This window comes from Triturus cristatus, chromosome 6 (genome assembly GCF_964204655.1).
Source record: "Triturus cristatus chromosome 6, aTriCri1.1, whole genome shotgun sequence".
Lineage (NCBI taxonomy): Eukaryota > Metazoa > Chordata > Amphibia > Caudata > Salamandridae > Triturus > Triturus cristatus.
In genome coordinates this window covers 107,449,183-107,464,342 of record NC_140589.1, presented here as the reverse complement: position 1 = coordinate 107,464,342, position 15,160 = coordinate 107,449,183, and the positions used below count along the sequence as shown (strand labels likewise).

The following is a 15,160-nucleotide window of genomic DNA, read 5'->3' as shown; positions in this document are numbered from 1 at the left end:
CAGAAATACTTGGCAGAGATGCGCGCGCAGCCGCATGACGTGTGATTGACGTGCAACTAGAGGGTGAAGGGGACTTGACATTTAGCTCTACATGTGGAGACAGAAGTCTGGGGGGTCATGTCAACCTAATCCCAAATCATATCTGATATCTTATGTTTAAAGAACTGTATTATCCAAAAGGAAAAGTCTCTCGGACGGAATCTATTCTATACTGACTGTTAGTGCGTGTACAAGCGTCTAAGTGTCTACATGAGATGCGAGGGGGCAGGAATCTTCCATGGTAACAGGGGCTATGAATTACTTGCATGAGGACAGTGAGGCCTGGCCCTTTGCACGGTAGCTGGAAGAATGTTTACCTAAACTACTAGACAGGAATGCATCGGATGAGGAGCGGAGCAGATAATCTTGAAGGTGAAATACAGTTTTTGGCAGGCAACAGGCTGGATCAGGCACCGTTAGCCGCGCAGGGAGTAGGACAAAGTTCATGGATACAGATGCAGGCTCGGACTGGAGCTTTCAGAGGCAGAAGGCAGGAAAAGGCTTGATGGCAGAATTCAGGGCCTACTCGCCTGAGTCTGTAAAATGTGGAAAGTGAACCACATAAAGTCGGTGGCCTTTCATACTTGGGAATGGAATATCTGACCCATTCATGGCGTATCTGAAAGCGGACATGTTGACGGTGGACGCACATGTATTTGCGTCTTCATGTCTGGAACTGGAGGGAACATACATGTACTTATAGCATGCACATGGAGCCGTTGGGGTATACGATAGGGGACATAACTGATCACAAAATTCATATTTCCTCAATACGCCACTGCTCTATACCTCTCATCTCTATCCTGCGCCACTTCACTCTACTCTGAAACAATCTACTCCACACCACTGCACTTTATGCCACTCTACTCCACTCTGCGCTGCTCCACGCCACTGCGCTCAACGATGCACCAATATAGTCGGCCCCACTCTAGGCCACTGTGCTCTGTCACTACTCTGTACCACTGCACTCTACCCTGCACCACAATACTCTACCCTGCACCACTCCACTTACTCTGCTCTGAAACAATCTATTCCATGCTACTGTACTCTGTGCCACTGCACTCTACTCTGCGGTACTCTATGCCACTGAACTCTATGCTGCTCTACTCAATCCCTGTCTCTTTTTGCGTATGCAGTGTCAGACGGTTCACTCCTCTCCTTGGTTTGTTTTTCTATCGATAAAACACAATTGTGTAATTCCAATGAAATGTCTGAGTCAAGGAAGGCTATCTGTGTGGCTAAATTTAACCTGATGCATATATGTATTATCACATTGTAGGCGGACAACAATATTAGCTCATATTCAGTCATACAAGTATTTGTGTGATGTTGGCTCTTAGCCTGACTTAAGAGTGTATCTACCAAACGGGGTACATACACATGTAGGGTATTTCCCAGGACTAAACTATCACATTGATCCACTCATACAGCTGCTGCTTGTAGGCACTGCGGCTTCTGGATCTAATACTGCTAAGAGTATGGACAGAGTCTATGATATCCTCAATGATTCTGTGTTGACACTGCTAAACTAATGCACATCCCTCTCTTTCGTATTTAAACGGTGAGAAATCCTTGTTATAATCTGGGAGACCCAGAGCGGAGGAGATACACAAAGCCTATATAAATGTCCGAAAGCACCGCTCATGATTTTGGTGACCGTGGGATGGGGTCTGACATATCCTTGTGGGTCAGTTCCTGCAGGGGACTGAAGATAAGAGAAAAATTTGGTATTCAATGTATACAATACCCAGCCATCCTCAAGAAGACTGTACTTCGGTCTGTGTCGTATCTTTGGGATGGTTAGGAATGGCTTGTGTTCTCTCTGGTGACAGTCTTCTCTCCCCTTCAGAAATCAGGTGGACTAAATAGGACACCTGCTCTGCAAAATTATAATTTCTTAGGTGAAGCTTTATAAACTTGGGATGCAGGTAAGTTTAATACATATATTGTATATTGTAGCCTGTAGGAGGCTGGCTTAGTATATGTTGCACACTTAAAGAAGTGATGCACCTTTCACTAATGCAGGCAACCCTATGGTGATTTTGGTGGTCTTTGTTAACCTTCGACAGTGTAGAAGAAGGGAAGAGGTGTGGCACCGTGGCCAGGGCAACTGACTCCGGAATCCGGGGATCACAGTTCGATCGCCGGCAGCAGATTAGCCCAGCACCATGTGACTCTGGGCAATAGCTTGCTTAATCATCCCAACAGCCCCCAGCGCCTAGAGACCCTTACGGGTGATTGTTCGTGCTTTACAAATGTGGATTGGATTATTATAGATTAGATGAAAAAGAACCGCACAGTGTTTATAAAAATAAGGCTATGTATTACACAACACAATCACTAACCCACTGGTATATTTACTACCCGGAGATATCAATAATACACATGAAAATACTCAAAAGAAATCAGGTAAGTAGCACAAATATACACTAGTCTCCAGGGGGAGATCAAGCCATATATTAAAGAAGTGGAATGCTAACTGCAAGGAAGATCTGATAGAGACATGTAGCTGCAGATTCCTTAACTTTTGAATTCTCCCCAGGCGCCAATCTGGAGCCAGACATTTTTCAGCACTACCTCTGTGCGCTGGGGGACGGCGTCGTACGGCTCAGTGATGACGTTGACTCCGGTCATGATGTCACTGGACCCATATAAGTCCCCTCTGCGCTCGGATTTCTGTTTCTTCTTTTCCACGTTGTAACTTGGATCCCGAGATTCGGTTTCTTGGGTCGATTTTTGACTTGCTTTGACACTTGGTGTCAGTGGAACAGTGTGCCTTGGTCTACTACGCCAAGGATTGTGGCTCCTGTCAGAAACTAAAGCCAAAGTCGTTAAAGGAGGTGAGTTTGAAGTGATTGCGGCGCGTTAGTCGCGATCCTCGTAGGCTTTCCGGCCTCGATCTTCATTGTCTTAGGAAGAGCATTTGCGGGGCTCAATCTAGGAGCCAAAGCCGTCCTGAAGGACATCGTTCTCCGGGGAAGCCAAAAGGTAAGCAGGTGAAGTTGCTGCAGTCTCGGACTACACCGCGAGGAGACTGTCTCCCATGGCTCCTCCCATTTGACGAGGCCGTACGTGACTCTGCACCGTGTCTTCACAAGTTTCCGGCAGCTGGGGCGTAGATGGCTCAGATGAGAGAATATTATAATTCCTTGCACCTGATCTTTGGTACCCCATCTCGCTCTGGAGTGCTGTTAGGACCCAAGGAGGTGAGTGGGGTTCCGTCAGAGTGTTTGCCTCGGGGACGGTTGAGCCGTTGGTGTCGAGGGGTAGGCACCGGTCGACATCGGCTGGTTGCCGCTTTGGCGCAGGTCCACAGTCCTTTGAGGTCCTCTTTCACAGACAGACAGTGGAAGAACCTGTTCTTCCATTTGGGGAGGCTCTTTTTGATATTTTATTAGGTACTAGGGCCAAGCCAGAGTCTGGGGGCCCCAGTGGACCGAGATATTGCTTGCCTTTACCTGGGCACCCAGTGTCTTCAAAGACACCCTTCCACCTATAGCTTGGTGACTCAGGGTTCGACTTCTTCACTCGATGTAGATTTTCTTCCTAAAACTCCTGTGGGTAAGGAGTCTAGGCGTTGTGATGCATGTGGTAAACACATCTTTGATTCGGTAAGCTCAGCCTTGAGATCCATAAATGAATCTTTTGGTGCTGGGGCGATATTCCCAAGCTTTATGGGTTTCGCTATAGAATGTGTTTGTCTATTCCGGATAATCTCCGCTTGGAGATTACTGATTGGATTAAAGATGGTCAGCAGGCTGCTAGGCTTACAATAAGGCGTGGTATGGACACTATGGACTCTGTAGATCATGCTTTGGCATCGGCAGTGGCATTAAGGCACTGGACTCGGTTGGCAACTTCGTGTTTCTCGAAGACTGTCTAGTCAACTTTGGTCGACATGCCATTTGATGGTGCCCATCTTTTTGGGAGTCAAGCTAATGTAGGGTTAAGATGCTTCCGTGAAAGAGGTCTTCAGTGTCATTGCTTTTCGTAGTTTTTTTACTGGTGTAACTTGTCTTTATACTTGAGATGCAGGCTATTTATTTATAAGTGAGTAAGCATTACTAGGGCATTTTACATTTCCATTGTTGGTTTGACCATTTAGTGTCCTGCGAGAGCAGATGTTTTATTTTCAGTACCATTTTTCCCTTTTTAGGTCTCGCCTGACCCAGCGCATGCGCTGGTCTGGCGAGACTTATTGAGAGGGCTCCAAAAAGTGCTATCAGGCCAGCCTAGAGCTACAGTTCATGTGCACGGGTGCGCGCGCCGCGTTTTACCGCGATTACTTTCACTTTCGGCCGCACGGCTGCTTTGATGTTTGATCGCGACCACTTTCCCTTTCGCGGCCGCATGGCCGCTTTGCATAGCCAATAGGTCTCGCTTTTGGGACCTTATAAGTATTTAGTTACGCAACTGTTGCATGGCTAAACACTTAGAAGGTCCCAAAGGCGAGACCTATTGGCTATGCCAATGCTTGTTTTTGGCTGGTATTGATTTAGATGACCAAGGGAGGTCCCTTAGCCTCTTAGGATGAGCTTTGTGCTCGAGAGCATATTAGCAAGAGATGTGTCTACTTGTATGGAAGATTTTCTGATGCAAGCTTCTTTGAAGCAGCTCAGTGTGCTAAATGTGCATGGTTTCGACCTTTCGTTGTCTCTCATAGGGACATGTTGGTATGCCAGTGGTAAGTCTTGTATATAGGTAAGCTTTGGTCTTTATGGCATCTTCGGTGTGGTTTAATCAAGCATTTCGAGGTGGACGTTTACTACTGGGTGACTTAAGTAATAATGTTTACTGTGCAAGTTTAATGTTTAGTGCGTGCGAGTTTCGGGAGCTGTGTTTTTTGTGGAGAGCTTCCGGTCAAACAAACTGTGCCGCTTTTGAGCAATTCCAAAGCATCGGACTCGTCTGCCACACACAGCTGTTTGTTTTCCGTCTCCTCTCTCTCTTTTCCGTCCCGGTTTGTGTTGTTTAAACGGACCGCGGCACTGTGTGGAAGTCAGGCATATTTGAATGTATGGATGAAGGAGCACTGAAAGCAATTTAGAGGAAGAGGCTTCCATTTTAAAAACGTCAGCACTGTGAGGTCCAACCCTTTGTTTTTATAAAACAGAAGCAGAACCTGGCGTTTTACCCTTGCTTCTCTCGCCAAATATATGAAAGAAAATGTTAAGGTCGTCAGTTTGTGGTATTTACAGCGCTTCATATTGGCTTCTAAGCACTCGACGGTGTGGATATATCGTGAATTTGGGCACAGTCTTCGTTCCGATTGGACTACATACACTTTGTAACTCGACCAGGACCTTAAATTTGTTTATTATCGGGCTTAGTGCTCAGAAGTGGCAGATAGCATCACAGCACTCTTCAAAACACCCAGCGTAAAAACGCCTAAATAAACTTGAAATTGGATTATTACACCTCTGCAGTTTTATCATAATTGCGGACGCTCGGAGCAAACCTGTTTTCAGTTTGATTGGATTGAAGAGGAGAATGTGCCGCACAGAGTTATGAGCACGTTGTGTCGTGATTCTTAGGACGCACACATTTCTCTACCCTTTAAAACCAGCGACACATCCAAACTCAGACCAAAGTATTTTTGAGCCCAGAGCTTTAAGTGGGTCTGGTCCTACGGTGCTCCGCGCCAACGGTAGTTCTAAACAAGCATTGAAAATGCAATAGGTCTCGCCTTTGATTAAGTTAAAGTAATTTGCTTTGCTAATGGTTTTGTATAGCAAAGCAAATGGCTTTAACTTAATCAAAGGCGAGACCTATTGCATTTTCAATGCTGGTTATTGTTTCTCGCCTCTTCTCGGTCCCTCTGGTTGACTGTGATTTAGCTATGGGCTGTGTCTGATATTTTCCTACAGATACTCATTCTTTTGGGCTGCACTCTGTATGTTCTCACTCTCTAAAATTACTTGCTGCTCTAGGTGTTACGACCACCCCTGCATCCAGTGTCTCCCCTATTCAAACCATTTTCTGGCTTATGTGTACTGCCCCTCTCGCCAGTGGGAATAATTGCATTGTATTAATGCTGAATGCAAGACTAAACTGTTAATAAACACTGCACATTTATTTATAAGCTGTATTTACTTCTGCATTCCTGTGACTGATGAGAAACCTGTCTCGCTCAAATGCCATAGTACTACACAGACGCCTACCCTGTTTCTCAGTGTATTCTCTGGTTTGTGATCCAATACCCCTTACCTGTGGAAGGTACTTCCATTGTACCCTCTTCAGACTCCGGTGATAGAGGAAGGCCACCTGAGTGTAAGGTAGCTAAGTGGTGAACTCAACTCTAAAAGTTTCCCGATAGCAGGACACACAGCACAGTAACATTTCCCTATGAATGATAGTACCTTGACCTTGCAATTAGGACCACTGATACCACAATAGTGGTCTAGTTGCCACAGTTGGTGCTTTTTGCTTCTTAGTGCTTGATTTCAACAAAATGCTTAACATTTCTTAACCGCCGGTGTACTAGTTGGATTTTTGTTCTTTTGGTGACAAATAATTGCTGCAGGAGGGTTAAATACATGTTAATTTGGGGTTTTCATGTGTTTCACCGTGACAGGAATTGTGGTTGCTGCTTGAGTAGGGTTTCACCCACCTCAATCAGTAACCCAATTTCCTACAAGTGGTAAAAATATATCCTTCTCCAGCAAGTAGTACTAGGTTGCAGCTCTGGGTCTCCTACTTTACCAAAATCTTTGATCTTTGGCAAATCGTACTCTCCATGTCCAAATGTGACAATATATAACCATTCTGAATTAGGCAGAATGAAAGAAATAAGCACCAAGGGCATATTTCCAAAGACAGGCCTCCATGGTTTTCAGTCCCACTTTCAAGACTGTTAAATTGTAGGTACCCACTTTCCCTGTTAGCATCTCCAAAGACTAAAGTGTTCCTGAAGCTGGAGTGTGCAGGACCTTGTCTGTGCTGCAGCTTCTCAGTAAACAAATACTTGCTGCAGACAGGCACCTCTTAACAGCTCGTATGGGACTGAGAGAAGCGAAAGTGATCCATTGGCAGGCAGCTTGTGGCATCCCGCAGGGAAGTTTCCTAATATAATGTTGTTTTGCTTACCCTACAAGCGGCAAAATGTGGGACATTTGGTGTCTAGCACAAGCTTACCTTGGGTAACAAGAAAAACCACCCAACCGCAGACCAACCCACGGAAAATAGGGGTTTTGACCACCCTACTTGACATCTTATGTGGCGGAACCCTCACATAAATTGGCCATGCTTCCTAGATTTGCACGCCAGTTCTGTTTTTTTCTCCATCTGGCCTTGCAAATTTAAGAGAAGTTAAAACGTCCTAATTTTCTGAGATGGTCGACTGAACAAAGGAGTCAAGCTTTCAGCACGTTCCTGTGACAAAATAGCGAGCAGACTGCAGCTTAAAGCACAGCACTGCCAGGTTTTGAAGGTAAATGCGTAATGCGACACTCCAGTCGAGGTGTTTTTTTTTAAAATTCTGGGGCTTGTAGTTTTATTTAATTCCAATATAATACAGGGCTAAAAGTCCCAGAATTCAAAGAAAAATTATGGACTGGCGTAACACATTACGCCTGGACCTGAGAAACTTGACAACTATGAAACTAATGCTTTTAAAACTGACTATTTTGAGTGTTAATATTTAACGTAATTCTCTTTAGGAGCTCCTTGCTTGTTCTTGTCAATGATGTCATTCTGTACCCCTCGGTGAAAGCCCTCCTTTTAAGGCATTCCATGTTTTTTCTTTCACAGTATGTCCCCCTACCCTCACATCGTGACCCGATGCACTGTGATTTTAACAGTTACAGATCTGTGGCACCACTTACCTCTTTCCCCGCTGCTAGATTATTTTTGCCTGCTTAATTTGCACTCGACAGATCCCACACTTGCCTATCGCGGACGCTCCCGCGACTGTTCCTCCTCTTCCATCTTTCTAGAAGTGGCAATCACTAATGTCGCTGCAAGGGCGTGACGTGCCTGCAGCAGAACCGAAACTAAAGGCGCTGCCATAGAAAGGGAATTAGCCGACGAGCCACTCCCAGAGGCAGCCATCTTGAAACGGGGGGGAAAGGCTTTTCACTACAGGAGATCTGCGCTACAAAGCGTTTATCGCCAGAGTTTGAGTAAAGCAGCGCCCTCAGGCATTTTATGTACTTTTAAAGATATAAACACATGCAATACAGTTGAGTACCCACCGGAAGGCGGAATGATGCCCTAAACAACCAACTGCATGAGGTATAAGAGTAGCACTTCACTGGGTGAAGCCAAAGCCAATCTATCTAAATATTACGTAATTGTTTACAATCTGTTGCCGACAGTTGCTCTGTGTAACCATTCGACAACGAAAGACAAATGAAGAATATAAAGACGTGGAATGGCATAAATGTGGGAAGCTGTCAAGTGCTAGATCACATGATCTGTAAGAGGTTCCCCAAGCGTATTCAGTCAAGCAAACGCTTCTCCTAAAAAACAAAACACCCTGGCAGCTCCATCAAAAACAGAATCAGGCAGGGCTGCCAGAGAGAAGCAGTTGTATGCAAGACACGCTGATTATCCAACAGAGGCAGGCATGCATAATCAGCATTCAGGCAACAACTGGCATGGCAGGATCTGCCTGGAGATAAACACCGAACCACCTCTTCGGAAACATTCACCACAACCATGTAAATGTGGAAGGCTCCGCATATGCCATGATCCCTTGAGGGTTAGGCAGGGACTTTAACGAATGATCTGCCTCCCTGGCGGAAAACAACGAGCTGCGCATACGGGAAGGGTGCCCCCCTGCTCACAGCTGAATGTTTAAAGTTCAATTGCGTTCAACAAAATGGGCACCCTTGTGACTGACAACAAACCTCAGGGGCGGCGGTACGGGCAGACCAGAGTCAGGTGGAAAACCCACAAAAAAAGCCACGGGCTGCCTTTTCACTCCTCGGAGGAAAGGCCGGGCAGGCGGCTGCTTTCTGTCCGCAGCCCTGGCCGGGGGGGTGACTGCCTCCTGCTTCGGTCTCCCTGTGTCTCCGGAGCCGGTGCTGATTGACACTCCCGCGTCGCGCTGTTCGACTGTACTCAGCCTCCGGTTACCTTATACCAACCCAGCATCCGTGATCTGAGCATGCCCAGTGCAGGCGACGCGCACCAGCAGGACTTTCTCGATAGTGTTTTACTTAACTCACATGTCTTGGTTGTTGTTCGGGACGGGGCCTAGCAGCAGATATCGGTTACAAACCAGCAACGCCAACAACGCCTCCCGCTTTTTTTCTCTTTTAGAGACGTCCCAGTTGGACTGGCTCGCCTGACTAGTTTCTTATCTTTATGGGGCCATGTGTTTGGCCCCATAAAGATAAAAAAAACGTTTACGCCAGCAGTATGTCGGGGCAGCCAGTCCAACTGGGACGGCTCTAAAAGAGAAAAGTGTACGTCACTGGAAGCTCTTTTCCAATGTCTGGCCACCGTTTAGCATAAACGGTGACACCAGCCAATGGAAAAGAGGGGCGGGGCTTAAAGCCCACTAGAGAAATCTCTTCAAATCATTAAATCTCACCAGCGAGACTGCGCATTTCTGCGCAGTCTTACGCCAGGCGAGACCTAAAAAGCAAAGCCCACTAGAGAAATCTCTTCAAATCATTGAATCTCACCAGCGAGACTGTGCATGTCTGCGCAGTCTTACGCCAGGCGAGACCTAAAAAGCAAAGCCCACTAGAGAAATCTCTTCAAATCATTGAATCTCACCAGCGAGACTGTGCATGTCTGCGCAGTCTTACGCCAGGCGAGACCTAAAAAGCAGGCCGCGTTTTTTTTTTTCGTTTTTAAGTTTCAAGCTGCATTTCTAGTGGGCTATTTAAATCATTTGCATGTGTGGCGCGATGCTTATAATGGCGCTGCTCCCTTCTGTCTTTTTTTCCAACTGGGCCCGGCACCCGCTTAATGGGGCATCATGCTATAACTTTTAAATATGCTCCTTTGGCCGCGGTGGCCTCTCCTTAATGCGGCTGAGCGGGAGTGTATTGTGTAGGGGAGCCCTGGCAGCTCTACAAAGGCACACCCCTGTTTCACAAACGGTCCTTGTTTTGTGCCCGCAAATACCGAGGCAGTGTTTGCAAATGACAATGGATGGCTTGTCTGGGGCGTCTTATTTCGATTTCATCCTGGGTTAACACAGCCTGCTGCGGACTCGGTGATAGCAGGATTTGTGTTGCAACTAAGAGGACATTTGTGAACATATGCTCCAGACAGCTAAATACATTTCAAAACCCTGCATACCTTGAACAGCAAACTGCAGCGAGACCTTTCTATATGACTATCCTTCCAAAAAGGCACACAGGACAAAGTGTTTGAAGAAATGTACGATCCCTAAAGGGACTCTAATATGAGACCCTCTCGCACTCTCTTTACCATCCCCCACCTTTGGGACCGGGCTCCTCGCTTTGTATAACTCCTTCTTAAGCTCCCAGCCGTGACTATCTTGAATTCAAGATTCCGCCCTAAGCTCCTATTTATAGTTAAACCCCAGTGATGATGTTTCCATCATTGCTTTCCTGCACGTGCTGCAAGGGGAACTTGGCACCATGTTAGCGTGATGCGAATTAAGTACTAAATTCATAAAAAAATAAATATAGCACCCGCTATAGAATGAGTGATTACTCTTTTGACTAATGTTTTTATGTTTATATTGTTTAATACGTGTTGCAATACAAATTGTGACCTTCTTTCTCTCTGATAACCTAGGATTACGTTGATGTAAAACTATCCTGGAAAATAAAAGAATAGCGCTTTGTATGTGTCTCACTCCCTGCATTAGTCTGGGGAATCCAAGCAATGTGCCTTAGTGGCTTAACGGCTGGAGTGGCCAACTTTGACCCTGAAGCTGGAGAACCAGGTTCGAGTCTGAGGGAAGGCTGAAGCATCTTATGATTCTGGGCAAATCATTTCATCTCCCTTTGTCTAGACCTAGATAATATGAATGCGTCCGCCTGTAATGTAAAGCGTACTGATACCTTTGGGTTGAGTTCATGCTATATAAAACTGCAACAAAAACAAACATTGACATAGCCAATAGGTCTCGCCTTTGGGACCTTATACATGTTTAGCCATGCAACAGTTGATGTTGTTGCACCAAGGATATTGTGCTGCATAACTAAACACTTATAAGGTCCAAAAGGTGAGACCTATTGGCTGTGCCAATGCTTGTTGGGATTAGTTGAAACTCCTGCAGTAACATTTGATGGTGAGAGTACATGTTAATTTGAAAGTTTTCTGACACATTAGCCATAGAGAGGGGAACTTGAATGTGTTGGCTATTCTGCTAGCTGCTCTTGGATCCTTTATGTTGGGTCTCTGTCTTGACTGTTGAATGAGACGATTTGATAATTTACGTAGCACTGGCTGACGGACAAACATCACCTTGTTGCAACAGAAAGAGAGGCGGAGTCAGAGCGAGCTCTGAGGAGGCTGTTGTGGCGTTCTCTGGAGAATTGCCGGTTTCTACTGCTGGCGACCCCAGACAGCGGCCCCTTATTTCTCAACGGCTCTCTCCATCGGGTCGCCAAGGGGCGCAGTGGTTGGGGAGAGCAGTGGCCGGGACAGAGTTTGACTGTAAGGTAGTTGACTCTGCAGGCCGGCGCTGAGACGCAGGAGGTATGGAGTAGACGCCGAAAGTGCAGGAGCAGGACGACCAAGCGGTGACACGGTGGGTGTGAGTGGCCATACATCGCCCACACCTCACCAGACCCCGTTGCCCCCATGGGCTACCTTGCGGTCTACTGTGCTACCGCACCCAGCCCCTGCCCGCCCATGCCTGCCCATCTGTCAGTGACAAAAAATTTGCACCAGCAGGAAGTCAAACCGCGAGTGCGGCTGTCATTAGTCCACAGCTGCTGGAACTGGGCTTGCGGCCTCCTCTTTTCCTGCTGCCCTCCAAAACCCCTCCCCCCCACACACCTGCTACTGCCAGGGGGACTGCTTGGTGTTCAGTAAACAGTGCCCATTGTCCAGTGCTCAGCTTCCAGCGCCAGGATGATCTGCTAGTTATAATGACTACAGACCATATGTATTCCTCCACTGATGCTCCACCCCCCCCCCCCCCCACCCCCAGTACTGTATCGCATAATGTTGCCTATTCCATGCTATGCTACATTGTTTCCATGTTGTCTCAATAAATAATTGACACAATGCCATAGGCAATCAAAAAAATGAGCAATTTATGAAGGTGTTGCCGAAGGGGAGCATGGCTTTCAGATCTCTGCACGTATCTGCAGAGGAGACAGGTGGCGTTCAAACACCTTTTGACACAGTGAAGTAGAACTTCCCAATCTGCTGGAGGTTCTTCTGGGCCACTTTACAGAACTAGCGGGAGACGGTCAGGCTGCATCCAAGCCGGTTATACAATCTGGCCTGGACACAGCAGACTCAGTTGCCAGGGACTTCAGTCTCCTTGCGTTGCCATGCATCGCTTTGTGTTTCTGGGTATTTCCAGGATGTTCAAACAACATTACCGGAGCTCCCCTTCGAAGACTTCTGCCTCTTCAAAGCAAAATGCTGACTCATCACTGGAAAAGCAAAGCCACTGTAGGGTCACTTGGCCTTCAGTCCCAAACAAAGGATTTTCGGCAGATTGGGAAGTTTTTAAGGCTTCTCAAGAGGCTTTTCCTTCCAGAATCTACCACAATTGGCTCATCAGCAGCAACAAGCAAGCAGTAAAAAAGAGGTCGGAAAAAAGAAAAACACATGCTTTCTACATACTCCCTCCCTCCTCCTCTTTTAATCTAGCAGAGGGAAGCAATACTAGTCCCCCCGCATCCCCCCTTGTCTGGAAAAAGACACACAGCCCGCTGAAGTGTGGGTGTCCTGCTCTCCACAAGTCTGGAGGGCCATCACTTCAGACCTTTTGGGTCTTGCAAATTGTGGAAAGGGGTTATACTCTACCCTACCAATAGAACCTCTTCTCTTCGACCAATTTCTCCCCAGTCACATGCACTCCCACCAGTCTACCTATGTGCCCTACAGCAAGTAGTGCAGACCTTGCTCCTAAAGGGTGCAGTGAACTTGGTTTCCTAACAGGCACAGGGATGCTACTCAGGGTACATCTTAGTTCCCATAAAGGAGGATAGTGTCCGTCAGTTCCTAGACCTCAGGGTTCTGAACTAGTTCCCCAAAAAGGAACATTTCAAAATGCTTTCCCTAGCAAAGGTTTTGCTAGTGCTGGAAGCGGAAAACTGGATGGTGTCTGTCGACCTGCATGATGCCTACTTCTATACACTTCGGTAACACTCTTTATGGTGGATACTCATAACTTTCTTAACGACAGAGCCTCCTCCCTGTTGCATGGCTGTTAATTTCATATGTCCTCTTAATGTGGTCTCATCATATTACAAAATACTGTACCTGTGTTTGAGATGTTAGACTCATCTGTATGCCTAGAAGGAGGGTAAAAATATATCCAAACTGACTTCAGCACGCCGACGGGGGCACATTTTGGCTCCAGTGACATTATATGTACTCCAAGTATGGAGCCGAAATGGAGCAAGGGCACCCCAAAGGTGTAGGCACGCTATTGAAGAGTTTCCGGATCCAGACTTGACGCCTGGGATATTCAGGTGAGGAATTTGCAGGTAGCTAGAATATCCACCAGAAAGAGCTTGACCGAGGGCAAGTAATATTTCTTTTTTTTTTTTTATTTCAATAAGATTTTTATTGAGATTTTGCCATAAAAAAGAAAACAAACACACAAAACTAAACTAAACAATTAGTCATACAAAAACATAGAACATGCACAAAGTCCGTGCATTCTACATTCTACGGTACCTTCTGCTTCCCTCCGTTTCTTTTATAGTCTGCCCTTGTTCTTAAAGCTAGGAAGCCGGGGTCGATCTCTCCTTTTTCATGGAGGTTCATACGGGCCTAGGTACTTGTCCATAGATGTCCACATCCCTCTGTTGGGTTGTCTCCACGGTGAGTCTCGTAGGGACATTGCGTCTGCACCTCTAAGGTATGTTACCCAGTTGAGCCACCCTTTGAACGATGCCTTGGATGTGTCCTGCGACTTATTTAGAATCATTTTAACCCCGGCAGTTAACAAAAGGTCGAGTAAATCGCTATCTCTTTGTGATAGTGGTTCTGTCGTGATAAGGGTATTTACCAGGGTTGCAAACTCTGGTTTAAGGGAATACCCTAGCATGTCTGTTAGAAAGGCAAAGATTTTTCCCCAGTAGGCTTTAACTGTAGGGCAGTAAAAGATGAGGTGTGCCAGATCTCCCTTCCAGTTATTACAGTTCCAGCATAGGTCATTTGTGTTTATACCCAATTTCGCTAGGCGAGCAGGAGTCCAGTGTAGTTTGTGTAAGATCCAGAATTTTGTCTAAGCTAGTATCGGGGTTACTTTACAGTGTGTGGGGGAGGACCATAGTATTTGGCTTTCTTTTTCGCTTAGAGTGTTACCTCACTTTGACTCCCAGTAAGTTTGTACTTTAGAGTTGAGTCTCGAAGTGTTTGGGCGCAGTAGTCTATAGATATGTGACACTTGGTGGCCCGTTTTGTTAAGGCTGGACATGTACTGGAAGATTGAGGGCATGGCATTGGACAGTCTCGCTCTGGTCAATGCCGCTTTAATCTTTAGGAAGTTATATAATTCGATATCCGGTAGGGTGTGTTTGTTTTTAAGCGAGCTGAAAGTGATGGGTCTCCCTTCATCCTTGAGCTGGATGGGAAGGGATATTCCTGCTTCTACCCATGTCTTCATATAGAGTGTTTTGCCTTTGTATTTTATTTTATTATTTGTCCATATTGATTCCCATCTCAAGTTTGTTATTCTATGTTTTAACTTCTGATCAACCGTCAGTAGGGCGTTTCTGGTGTTTGTAAGTATAGTGTTCGTTAGAGTGTTGTGTCTGTTGGTTGTTCGAAGTACTAGTGGCTCTACTTTGTTTAGCATGGCTGCATTTGAACAAGATAAAAAAGCTGCTTGAGGGATGGTCACCGAAATGTATCACATGGTGGGGGAGGATTGAAACAAATCCAAATGATGGTCACACCTATGATAAACTACCTTACTAACATGCTCCCTCTAACCCTCACTGTCGATTTCCACCGCAAAATAGACAAGATGTTAAATAACTTTATCTGGCGAGAC

The 15,160-nt window shown here is 46.1% G+C and overlaps 1 protein-coding gene across 1 annotated transcript in view; it reads left to right on the top strand.

Annotated features, from left to right (window-relative positions):
* The window catches only part of LOC146816465 (uncharacterized), a 348,783-nt gene that overhangs the window by 135,600 nt on the left and 198,023 nt on the right, over positions 1 to 15,160 (top strand). The window lies entirely within an intron of this gene.